The sequence below is a fragment of the Tachypleus tridentatus genome, chromosome 13 (genome assembly GCF_004210375.1).
Source record: "Tachypleus tridentatus isolate NWPU-2018 chromosome 13, ASM421037v1, whole genome shotgun sequence".
NCBI classification, from domain to species: Eukaryota; Metazoa; Arthropoda; class Merostomata; order Xiphosura; family Limulidae; genus Tachypleus; species Tachypleus tridentatus.
In genome coordinates this window covers 244,075,205-244,087,777 of record NC_134837.1, presented here as the reverse complement: position 1 = coordinate 244,087,777, position 12,573 = coordinate 244,075,205, and positions in this window count along the sequence as shown.

Genomic DNA, 12,573 nt, shown 5'->3' with positions numbered 1-12,573 from the left:
CCTTTCAAGAGTCTTTTGAGTTTGGAGAACAAGAAAAAATCGCAAGGAGCAAGGTCAGGAGAGTAGAGGGGGTGGGGAAGAACAGTGATCGAGTGTTTGGCCAAAAACTCACGAGTTCTGAGGGCTGAATTTCGCAGCAACGCGGTGAATCTTCAATTTTTCGGTCAAAATCTCGTAACAAGATCCAACTGATATCTCACACTCTTCAGCAAGCTCCCTGACAGTCAGACGTCGATTTGCTTGCACCAGGGTGTTGATTTTGTCGACGTGTGGGTCGTCAGTTGACGTGGAAGGACGTCCAGGACGCTCATCATCTTCAATGGACTGTCGACCATCCTTAAAACGTTCATGCTACTTGAAACATGCCGTACGCTTCATAGCAACATCACCGTAAGCCGTGTTAAGCATAGCAAAAGTTTCAGTCGCAGAGTTTCCAAGTTTAACACAAAATTTTACAGCAAGTCGTTGCTCCTTCAGGTCATTCATTCTGAAATCCGCCAAACGAAAAAATCGCACTTCACTTAAAACCGCGTAGCTAATACACAAATGAAGATATCTGCAATCGGGAAATGGCGTCGTAATCTGCTGATCTGTGCAAACCTAGCGACACCAAGCGGATTTCCCTGGAACTAACTGGAGCCGCGCAATTCAAACAGTCCGCGTATTTTTTGAACAGACCTCGTAAAAGTGACTTACATTACAATCGCAAATCTCGAAAAACTACTCACTTCTAAACATTTTTGTATAACTTTAGTATAAATACATGTAAATCCTGATTCATATATTGTTTTATTCAATCCTTATGTAAATGAAAATGTGCCCGTTTTTACCTAGAAAATAGGTTAATTTCTAAATTTTATTATTCAGGTCACAAAAGCAAAGTTTGACGGGAATAATGGCCATTTTCTGTACTTTTACAACATAAACAATTATTAAATCATACTATTCAGGAACAAAATTTATATTACGTAGTGTAATCTTTAATAACAAAACAAATGCATTTAAAATCGGGTTTCTATTCCTGTGGAGGGACACAGCACACATAAAGTATTGTGTAGCTATGTGCTTAACTGCAAACAAACAAAAACAAATTCAGCAAAAACATTTAAAATAAGTAAAAGTGATTTGACACTTTATTTTCTTTGTCCTGTGTATGGCTAAGAATATTTTTGGTTCGGTTTAAAAAAAATAATGACATTATTTCAACAAAAAAAATAATTTTTTAGTAGTATGTAATTACCTACTCTCCTAATTAAAATAAAACATAGCAATTATAATTGTGAAGTTGTTTGTGAAATTAAGCCTGAAAACTATTTGGGTGTTTACGGAGAATGAAGTTACATAGCAATTATCTGAACAAAGCAACCTGCAGTTTCATAGTTTTAAAGAAAACAAAAAAACTGGTACTCGTATCTCAACCCACTCGTACAATGAAGATGTATATAAACTTTTGTAATCTGAATTAACAAATTATTTGTTAATAACAGTCTAAACTTCGCACTTTATGTGTTCAAAATAAATAATTTTCACGGTTTCTCTCTTAAAACACCGACATTGATTGCTAGGTAGTAACGTAATTACTTTGGGTTTTTAGGTGGACTCTTAATTAATAAGAGAATTGCGTGACTTATAAGACTTATGAGTAAAATATTTATAAAGTAAAAAAAACTAACACATATAACACAATAACACTGAATCTACCAATCCTACTTTTTTTGAACACGAGGTACGAAAAACGTCTTTTGTGTTTGTAGCTGATAATTGTATCTAAGGGAAAATACAGCGTGGGTCTTTTTTTCAAGGCCCGGCATGGCCAGGTTGGTAAAGGTGTTCAACTCTTAATCTGACGGTCGCGGGTTTAAATCCCCGTCGCACCAAACATGCTCGTCCTTTCAGCCGTGACGGTGTTATAATGTGACGGTCAATCCCACTATTCGTTGGTAAAAGAGTAGGCCAAGAGCTGGCGGTGGGTGTTGATGACTAGCTGCCTTCCCTCTAGTCTTACACTGTTAATTTAGAGAAGCATAGCGCGCAATTAAAAAAATATTTCTATCATAAAACGGTCATCATTTGAGTCTCTTTTGGAAAATTAGTGAGATTTTTTTATCACAGTTATTTTCGGTTATCATTTTGAAACTTTAATTCGTAGTTATGTTATGAGAAATAAATATTTTATATCTTATGATTTCAATTCATGTCTACTGCAGTACTAAGGTCCGTTTTCAACAAGTATCATTGAAAACCAGTTTGTAACTGAATTAAAATGTAAGAGTACTCGAGGATATTCAAACTGTTGATGGTATATTTCATTTAAATCTACCATATAACCCTCTGTAAAAGAAACAATTGTCACACATAAGATAGAGAAATGAAATCAAGGTGCAAGAAATGGGAAGGGAACAATAAAATATACCCCACTAAGAGTTGTTTGAATAAAGAAAATTAACTATCTTCAAGACAAACTGTGTGAAATGGTTGAGTAAGTTATCGCGAGACGATTCTGGAATCTCACCACTCGTTACCGTCCATGTCACCACATTCAGTTATCACGCTATACTTAACTATTGTCTATCATGTCAATAACTCTGCAAGTTTTCAACATAGAATTTTGCAAAGCTTAATCCTCCTGCCCGCGTTTTCCATAAAATATCTAATGTATGAGGATGTCAATTTTCAAGCGCCCGTTTCAACAGTACAAGTATACAAAAACCTATAGAACTATGTCTACCAATGTTAGTATAAATACATGTTTTATTCTCCATCTACTTGAAATATACAATAGTTGAATAAATATTTCGTGAAAACAGCTTGTGTACGTACATGTGACATATGTCGCATTTCTAGATAAATATCCTTCTTGGTTATGTTGTGTACTGTTGTCTGAAACACATGGATGGTCTTTGTACTAACCTTTGTGTTCGTTGACTCTCACCTGTTACAAAATACCACATTTCGCTAACCATGCCTAAGATACGACTTATTGTAAGTCTTTTTTTTTATGGTCTTGGTGCTTCAAGTTGATTCTTATTCCTTTGTTTTAAGTACAAGAAATACTTGTGTCTTGACAATTCTAAATCTTTGAGCTTAACTCATCTTTATGATCTTAGTGCATGAATATTTTTTCTCTCAAAAAGTGATATTACAGACCGTTTCCAAAAATTAAATATCTAGTGGAATGATATACGTTACTTATTTAATTCCAAACAATGTGAAAATGTAGTTCTGTTACATTCTGTTCCACAGAGTCCTTATTTTGACTGTGATTGTCACTTGATTTCCATTTTTGCTATTTCAAAACCATTTATCATACATTTTCAAATATCAGGAGTTTAACAGTGTAATTGGTCCACGAATTTTTTTTACGTTTACGAGGACCAGGTATCGATATAAATTAATATTGTATCCATGATTTTTTTATAATTAATATTTAGTTTTATTCATTTCATGATTTTTTCAGTATTTGAATATTTAAGTTAAGTTAGCAACAATGTTATTTTTTGTTATTCTTCCCTCTATGTTTAGCATTTAAATAAAACTAATTTACCATCTAATAGAAATATCAGATGTCGAGTTAAAGGGAACGATATTAAATGTTCTAATTCTTCAACCCTCAGTTAATTAATGAACCTTAAGAAAAGGAACTATTCAGTAACCTCAGACTCAGCATGAATGAGTAAAAGCAGAGCTAATCTATTTTTCTGTAAAAGGACCTTTATAAAATAAACTTAAAGTTGTGATACATTCTCAAAATTTTAGTGATAGAGCTAAGGCAAATAGCATAGTAGTTTTAAAATTGCATCAATTGCACTTTCTCACTGACTAAAGTAGCTAAAGACAATGCAATACTTAGTTATAAAAATCAACTGTTTTCTTGTTAGGACGCAGCAGGGTGTCTGCCCTAATGCTACCGTAAAACAAAACTGGCAAACAAAGGTATAAAATAGTTTCTGTTAAAATTTTAACTATTTAAAATGTTTTAGGAATTAATTATTGATTAAGTTTCAAGAGACACTAACCTCTTGCAATCAACGTAATTCAATAATATTCGTAAAGTATTTGCAAGCGGGCACCCTCATGGTTAGGGGTGCTCGACATGCATTCCGAGGGTCACTTGTTCTATAACGGATGCCAACTGGACCAAACTTCCGGGTGTACAAATTCTTAGCTTACAATAATAAGGGCCTACTCAAAACTAACTGGAATTAAGGTCGCAAGGGGTAAAAAAATCAAAATATTTGTTATCTATCCTTTTATTCATTTAAAATTAAATATTTATGCGTTTACAACATAAATTATTTTATTACCATTCGATGAAATAAAACAATGAAACAGCAATCACCTGAAAAAACTAAAGCGGTCAATAACACACTTTCATTGTTCATGCAGGATCAAGAAAGAGGATTTTATGTAATATTTATAAACTTTGTCTCTCTTGCTATACATGAAAACCTTTAAAACGGTTCAATTCAAGCTTAGACTTACGGAACGTTAAATAAGAGAATAAAGTGCAGGATAAAGAAAGCGGTTTTATGTAATACTTAGACTCTTCCAACAGCTTCTGTAATACATATGTTATCTGTGCTCGCAAGGATTATGAAGTCAGTGATTAATATCAAACTCCTGGCCTAAAGGAGTTGTTCGAGATTTCCAATAACAAAGCCAGCTTGATTGACTGCCTTTATGTAAAGTGGATAAATAATCGAATGAAGAATCCACAGCTTCGTCCCATGAGACTACAATTATCTGGTGGTTTTATTGTTATACAATAAAGAACAGTTTCGTTATTGTAGTCTCAGAACTAGAGTTCAGATAAACGAATTTGACACTAATTCCCATGTAGTATGCTCCTGTTGTAACAAATATGTCATACATATGTTCAGTCATAGCCCATGATATCCATTTAAAGTTATAAATATTCATTTAATGTCATATCCTCTGAAAAGAAAAAAACACTGAAGTTCAATCTTTTGATTACTGTCATACCCTACGATGGTTTTTCCATTGAAATGTAAATTATGAGTTATATTGAAGTTAAAAACTTATTCAGCTTTTGTTATATCTTAAAAAATGATTTCACTGAATGTAAAACACATTGTCACTGCCTGTAATATCCTATGCAACAATCTGTGTTCAAAAGACGTTCGGTTTGTATGATGTCCAACACGTTCAGTATATGTTCAAAACAAAAATCTGTGCACAAAACATGTTCAGTTTCTGTGATGATCAACGTAACAATCTGTGTTCAAAACATGTTCGGTGTTTTTTGGTGTCCCACCCAAAAATTTCATTAGAGTTAAACAATTCAGTTTCTTTCATGACCTTCGAAACAAGATCTCTGAGATGTAAAACACACATGATTTATCACATCCTACGAAACAATCTCTATGTAGTTAAAAATAATTACGACTCTTCTCTCCTTGTCCATTTCCTAGGTTCCACCAGTGACTATCGCTACTTACTAACAGTTTTCCATTTAAACAACATGGCAAGATTTTAATTATCAAAAGATACTTTTTCTTAATCCCACTTCCGCTTTTCATATTGGTGCTATTATGATCCAAAAATTAGTTCTAGTTAAAAAGTTAGCACACAAGATCATTTACAAAATGTATACTGTTTTCAAACTACATCCAAAAATCGAGTGTTCTCTATTCTTCATTAGGAGAATAATGACGTACATTTAATGAGTGTGTTAAAATATATATAGGCACTGGTGTCGCTTCTTCTTCATGGGTATTTGAGTATGTTAGAAATTTTGATACCCAGGAAGGTCAGGTGCAAAAGACCTCTTCCTCCATCCCAAACTTTCATTTTCAGTTACTAATGCGTTGTAGTTGTAGTGCTTGGCGGTCAGAGTAACCCACAATACCTAGGCCATTTTCAGAGCAATATAAATATATTGTCTAGAATTATTTTTAAAAATATTTTATTTTTTATTTTAGCCCCCCTGTAGTACAGTGGCATGTCTGCGGACTTACACACTAAAAATCGGGTTTCAATACCTGTGGTGGGCAGAGCACAGATAGCCCATTGTTTGGCCCCCCGCTAGTACAGCAGTATGTCTCCGGATTTACAACGCTAAAATCAGGGGTTCGATTCCCCTCGGTGGGCTGAGCAAATAGCCCGATGTGGCTTTGCTATAAGAAAAACACAAAAACACAAACACATTTCTTATTTTTCATATATCTATTATATATAGAAATATTTATAAAATATGTATACTATACTAATTCTAAACGTCTAGTGCATGGTGGCCAGCTTGATTTATATTTCTTAAATACATATTTATAGGAGAGAGGTGTTTAGTACTATGTTCATCATGTACGTATTGTCTGTCGATATCACATAATAAATCATTTTGTGCCAATTTTTATTATAATAATTTAGTGCATTACGCAAGAGTCTTGCAGACATTGTATCTATGTTTGCATATTTTTACATAAATGTGGATGAAGTACAGCGGGGTACTTTATAAGCTGAGGTTATGATTGAATTTTGTACTTTTTGTAGTTGTTTTTGTCTTATGTTTAACCAGGCTAAACATGTGTGTTCTATAATGGGTCTAATGTATGTTTTGTAGATTTTTATTGTATTATCGGGAGATGTGCCTTGATTTTTACCCAATAGGCTTTTTGCATAGTTTGTCTAGTCAGGATATTGTTAGTATGCTGTATCCACGTTAATTTGGTATCGTAAGTTAATCCTAAAAATTTAGTCACGGTAGCAGTCTGTAAAAGTGATCCGTTCAAATTCGTTCGTTCTATTTTTAGTTTGTTTATTCTGGTGAATAGTATTACTTGATTTTTCAGTATGTTTATTTTTATTCTATATTTCTGGCAGTATTCTTCTATATTATTCAGGACTAGTTGGAGGTTTGTTGCTGCTATTGAAGGAGTGGGGGCACTTTTCCATACCGCTACATCGTCAGCAAATTGTGATGCAAAACCTAAATGTGGGTCCGACATATTACTCACATACATGATAAATAAGATAGGGATACCTACCTCTCCTTGTAGGACTCCGAGAAGACCCCATTCACATCTATTTTACACGTCCTATTGTCCAGAAAGTTAGATAGCCAGCAAATAGTTATCTGGGATAAATCCATTTTGTTAAGCAGTATCGTAATCCGTGATGCTAGACCGTATTAAAATAAGTTGACCTTGGTAACTACCCCATCACAGCCTGGAGTCGATTATGTCAGGCTTAGTTTGTACCAAAGAGGTGTTAAAGTACATAAAAGATTTAAAGAGATAATAGTTATAAGAAATGTTAACTAATTTATATAAAAATAATATAACAAATAAAATAAAGGAAAAACGTTATGTTAAATAATAATAATATGGTTCAATACATAGGAAATTATACCAATGTAGAGAAACTTCAGCAAGAATGATATTAATGTGTGTGTGTATTTTTTCATAGCAAAGCCACATCAGGTTATCTGATCTGTTGAGTCCACGGAGGGGAAAAGAATAATATTAATAATATAAAGTAAATTTAATTACATTTCTAGTTTTGAACCGTTTTTCAGATATTTACGAAGGTCAACAATCCCAGAATCGAGATTGATGTCACTTGGCGTTACAGTTTTCAATAGTGGTATCCAATAAGCTTTTTCTATTTACCCTGTTTCTGTTAGATGTATAATTTATCTCTACACTTGTCAATTTGATGCCAAGAGAGTATCCAAACATGTTCAAGGGTTTTGCTTCTGGAAATATTTCGGTCAGCTTCGTTGATAATGTCGGATTTATCTAGAATGACATCAACAAACTTACCGACATCTTAATGACATAAATCACTGAAACAAAGGAAGACTTGAACCCCAAACTGCAATATGTTAAGATTATCGAAGATATCCTTACTAATTTACAAAAAAAAAAGTCAACACAGCTGTCGTGAAACGTTACAATTACTTTTACCTAAACACCCAGTTCCAGATTGCTTTTACATGTTACTAAACATACACTACCCCAACAATACTGGTCAAATTCCGGTAAACCTACTGAAAACTTATCTTCTTTTGTTAATCACCACATGAAAAATATCCCCTCGCGTTTGACATCGTACATTAAAGACAATACATTTTCTAAACAGAATATCTGACATACACAGCAAAGGAAAAACTTCCATCAAACACGATTCTCTGTACTATGGATATTTCTTCTCACTAAACAAACATTCCCCATGACAAAGGTCTAAAAGTTCCTTGAGCCATCTGCTGTATCCCACACGTAACTAACTAAGTTATCTCCAAAACCCATAATCAAGAAACTTGAACTGTGTATTAAAGTTACAGGATGACTAGATAAATTCTCAGAAGTCAACTTTAAAATTTTCAGTACACTATCCTTTAGTGCAGCAAAACCAACTCTCTTACAAAAACGTAATTACAATCATAAAATGGCTGTGTTGTTTCTAATATTGTTTACTAACGTATTATACTTGCACTGGAAAAATGGATAAAAACGAAAAACACACAAAAGAATACGGAAAAACTTGAGAGTCTTTATAAACTACAACATGAGAGAACCAATGTAGGTACTGTTTTCACCCGTCATGACCGAGTAATTCCTAATATATATCAACCCTTCATTGTAAAAATACCAAAGCCACCAAATACATTAACAGAAAATTAAAAAAAACGTTTTCATCTAACAACAACGACTACAAATGAACATGATAAAATATAAAACTTACTTATGTTTTTTGTATCTTAACTTGTATTAAAACGGCTTAAAGAGCGAGCATGGTTCACACAATAATTTGTAATAGAATCTATGCGTCCTATATTATTTGTTGTAAAGGTTATTATAACATGACAGTCAATCCCACTATTCTTTATTAAAAGAATTGTCTAAGAGATGGTTATAATCTTCCCTCTAGTTTTACACTGCTAAATTAGTAACAAATAGCCCTTGTATAGCTTTGCAAGAAATTCAAATCAAACAAACTTTTTAACATGCATTTGTAGAAAAAGTATGCAGAAGCAAAAATTATTGTACAAGAAAGGGAAATTTATGTTTTGCTTGTAACTTTTCAAAATAAATAACTACTAGCTCATAGCATGTTAAAAACCATTATAATGAAAATTCTACAGGTTAAGTCCTCTAATGGTACAATTACAATAATAAAAAAAAGTACAATAATAGAAACTAGTTTTCGTGGTGGGCAGAGCACAGATAACCCATTGTGCAGCTTTGTGCTTAATTAGAAACAAACAACTTATATGTTAAATGCTCATTTACTTATTGACAATTGTAATAATATTTAAATATGCCTGTTTGTTTGCCAGAAATTTAAATATTTATCTTATATTCCATTGTTATTACAGTGGTAAACTTTAATATTTTATTCCAAAATATTTTACCAGTTAAATTTTTCTTTCTTTTCATAGAGAAATAAAATGGATTACACTGTACCTGAAATACATACACGTCAGAGAGTTGAATACGTTTTAATTAAGATATTTTGAATATGCGAAAAATATAACCAGTATAAAATTGTAGTGCAACGGCATGGATCAAAATACGTTTCGTCTCAACATTCTTTGGTACTGTGTCAGTAATAAAATGTCACCGAAAACTAACCACTTTTGAAAAAAAAAAGTCTCTAACAGCCGTCTTTGCCGTAAAAGATTCATACACCCATATCAATATATCAATGTATATAGATAGGAGACACCCCTAGTACTTAATAACATTAAAAAACAAAGAAATATTAATCGGCTGGGACCATCGAGACGATCTGGAAATAGACCTGTAACAAGTTACATCTCCAGCCACGATAAGCACAGTATTTGTTCTTGTAACATGTAAAAATCTACAAATATAAAAATCAATCACAAAGGTTGTCCACGCGGCTCATGAAACAGAAACCAACACAATTAATTAGGTTTTTCATCATCTGAAAAAAGAGACACAATCCACGTGTATACAAGATGCTTCCACTACATGTCTATTCAGCTGTCACATACCTCAAGCAATTGGAGAATAAAACGGGTATCTATGCTATTTGATACTCAGACATAACAGTGAGGTCACAGTATGCAGTAACAATGGCTTTCTGTGTGATTGGACTCTTTAAATGGGCACTGGGCCACATCGATTAAAGAAATAAAGGAAGAGGAAATAGTAAAAATAGTTATTTATCTAGTATTGTTAACACTGAAATATTATGTAAATATGTATTTCCTTTACATCGTCTTCCACTTCATGTTAGGAACGTTTACTCCTGCCAAGTATAAGTTAAGTTTTGTGTGTATAGAAAAGTCATTCTTAAACATTATACGAATTTTAAAATAACGTTGTGTACGTTCCATTGTATTAGTGATTCTTAAAACGTGCAAACGTTCTTTAAGTTAAAGTTCTTTCACATTTTAAGATCAACTAAAACTGTTTCTTCAATTTTTGTTATTATCTTTGTTTTAGTTTCGTATGTCCCTTTATGGAGCCATAGACGTAGCATTTTCCTTTTGGCTAATTGTTTAACCTTTATATATATATATTTTGTCTCACGTATAACATTACATGTTATGTCTCTTTATAAATTCTCAAATATTGTGTTGCTATAATATCAAAAATATTATACCAAAGTACCTATAATTTTCGCTTTCTATTCTTCTCAGCCAATTTTCACAATTTTAGGCCTAACACTTAAAAACAAACAAACTTGGTACACTTTATAGCAATAACAACATTGTACTGATTATGTAAGTAGTGATGGGCTTATGAATAAAAATTGTGAGTCTTAACAACTTAAAGGAAACAGATGTTCTTAAAAACAGACTTATTGAAACACAAACAGCATTTCGTGTAAGAACTTATAAGGAGGTGGGAACCTGAATTTCCATGCGTTTTATTCACCACTGTTAAATATACATAGAGCATGTTTAGATATACTTGAACAATGCTGGAATTCAATACAACTAGTTTGAATACAAGTGATGAATAAATGCAAAAATATGTTTTACCTGAAGAACCACTATAATGAACAAATACCATATAGAACTTAAAACGTAGGTGAATGCCTTTACGTTAATATTAAGCTAACGTTAAATTTCTTCCTTTAAAAAAATAATTGTATATGTTTCTTTACAAATGTAATATTAAGCTAATATATATACTAACAGATATAACTTCTACTAGTTACAAAAACATTTATGAATAAATAAAAATTTAATTCATGTATACATATTGCATTCAGTTATATAATTCAATGTGTACATGCAAATGTACTTCAAACTTCGTATTAAAACAAAAGTGCTTTAGAAGTTTGGAACATAGACATTCTCTTCTTTCTGTTATTGGCCTTTATATCTCACAAAATATATGCTAAATCATATATCAAAAGAGTTTTGTTTGGAAGGAGCATATGTAGACAAAAAATGGTAAAAGTAAATTAATTTTATCTAATCTAAATGTATTACAATTAACAGTTACTGCCTTCAGTCTAGATTTACTTACTGTAGTGACTAGATTTTCTCGTGTCGAGAAGTAATCAACAAACCCAGGCTCATCATTACGTTACTAACTTAATGTGCAAACTAACCTGTAGTGGCACCAAACCCTATATCATTGAGCTAAGTTTTACAAAATGTATATATTTTTCAACATATAAATCACCCATATAAACAGTAAAATGGTAGCCAAGCAAATCAAAATAGCTTTACATCACCATCCATATTCCAAAACTAACTGTAAACTTTATATCTTCAGATGATTTTACCTGATTCGTTCTTATTTATATTGCGTGTGTACAACATACTTCACACTAAATGACACGTTTAAAATATCGAACTACGTTTCCTGTGCTCGAAGATAAGTCTCATTTATATTTTAACATATTTCTCTTTCAAATCTTATACAATACGCAAAAGTACACCTAAGGTTCAAGGCACGTTGAATCTTAATGTCTGGTGTTAGTGGCTTTCAGCTGTTTCCGTGCGCATGAACGAGAAGGTTGAGACTACACTCTGCTAATAGACAAAATGAGTAATTAACCCTCTAATGTGAAAGCGTGAATTTCTTAAAACTACAAACCAGATGACTGGCGGAGTTACATTATTTTCGATCTTTTGGATAGTACAAAGCCATTTTGTTACTTAGCAAGTAGGACACATAGTGGAAAAGGAAAACTCCTCTAAGCTCGTTCATCTTCTGAACTAAACCTAGCCTGTGTGCTTCGAATCAAATTCGCGTTGTTTTGTTTGTGTAGACGTGTTTAACCACCATACCAAGAGATCATTGAAGTTTATATTAAGACTGAAGTGAGTGTAATATATATGTATAAATATATGTGTGTTACAGGAAGGGGTGAATGTTTTGCTCAGTTTCATGAAGTAAAAAATATATACCAATTAACTTGAATGCCATATAGTTTACGATAATAAGCAACACATCATTCTTATTGGTTAATCAAAAAATATTTTAACTCCACTGTAAGCAATATATATGAGGTTATCAAGGAGGTATATACCGTATTAGATTAATATATACCACAGCATATATATGTATATCACAATAACAGGTAACTATAACGCATCATCCTACAATGCAATAATCGTATCTT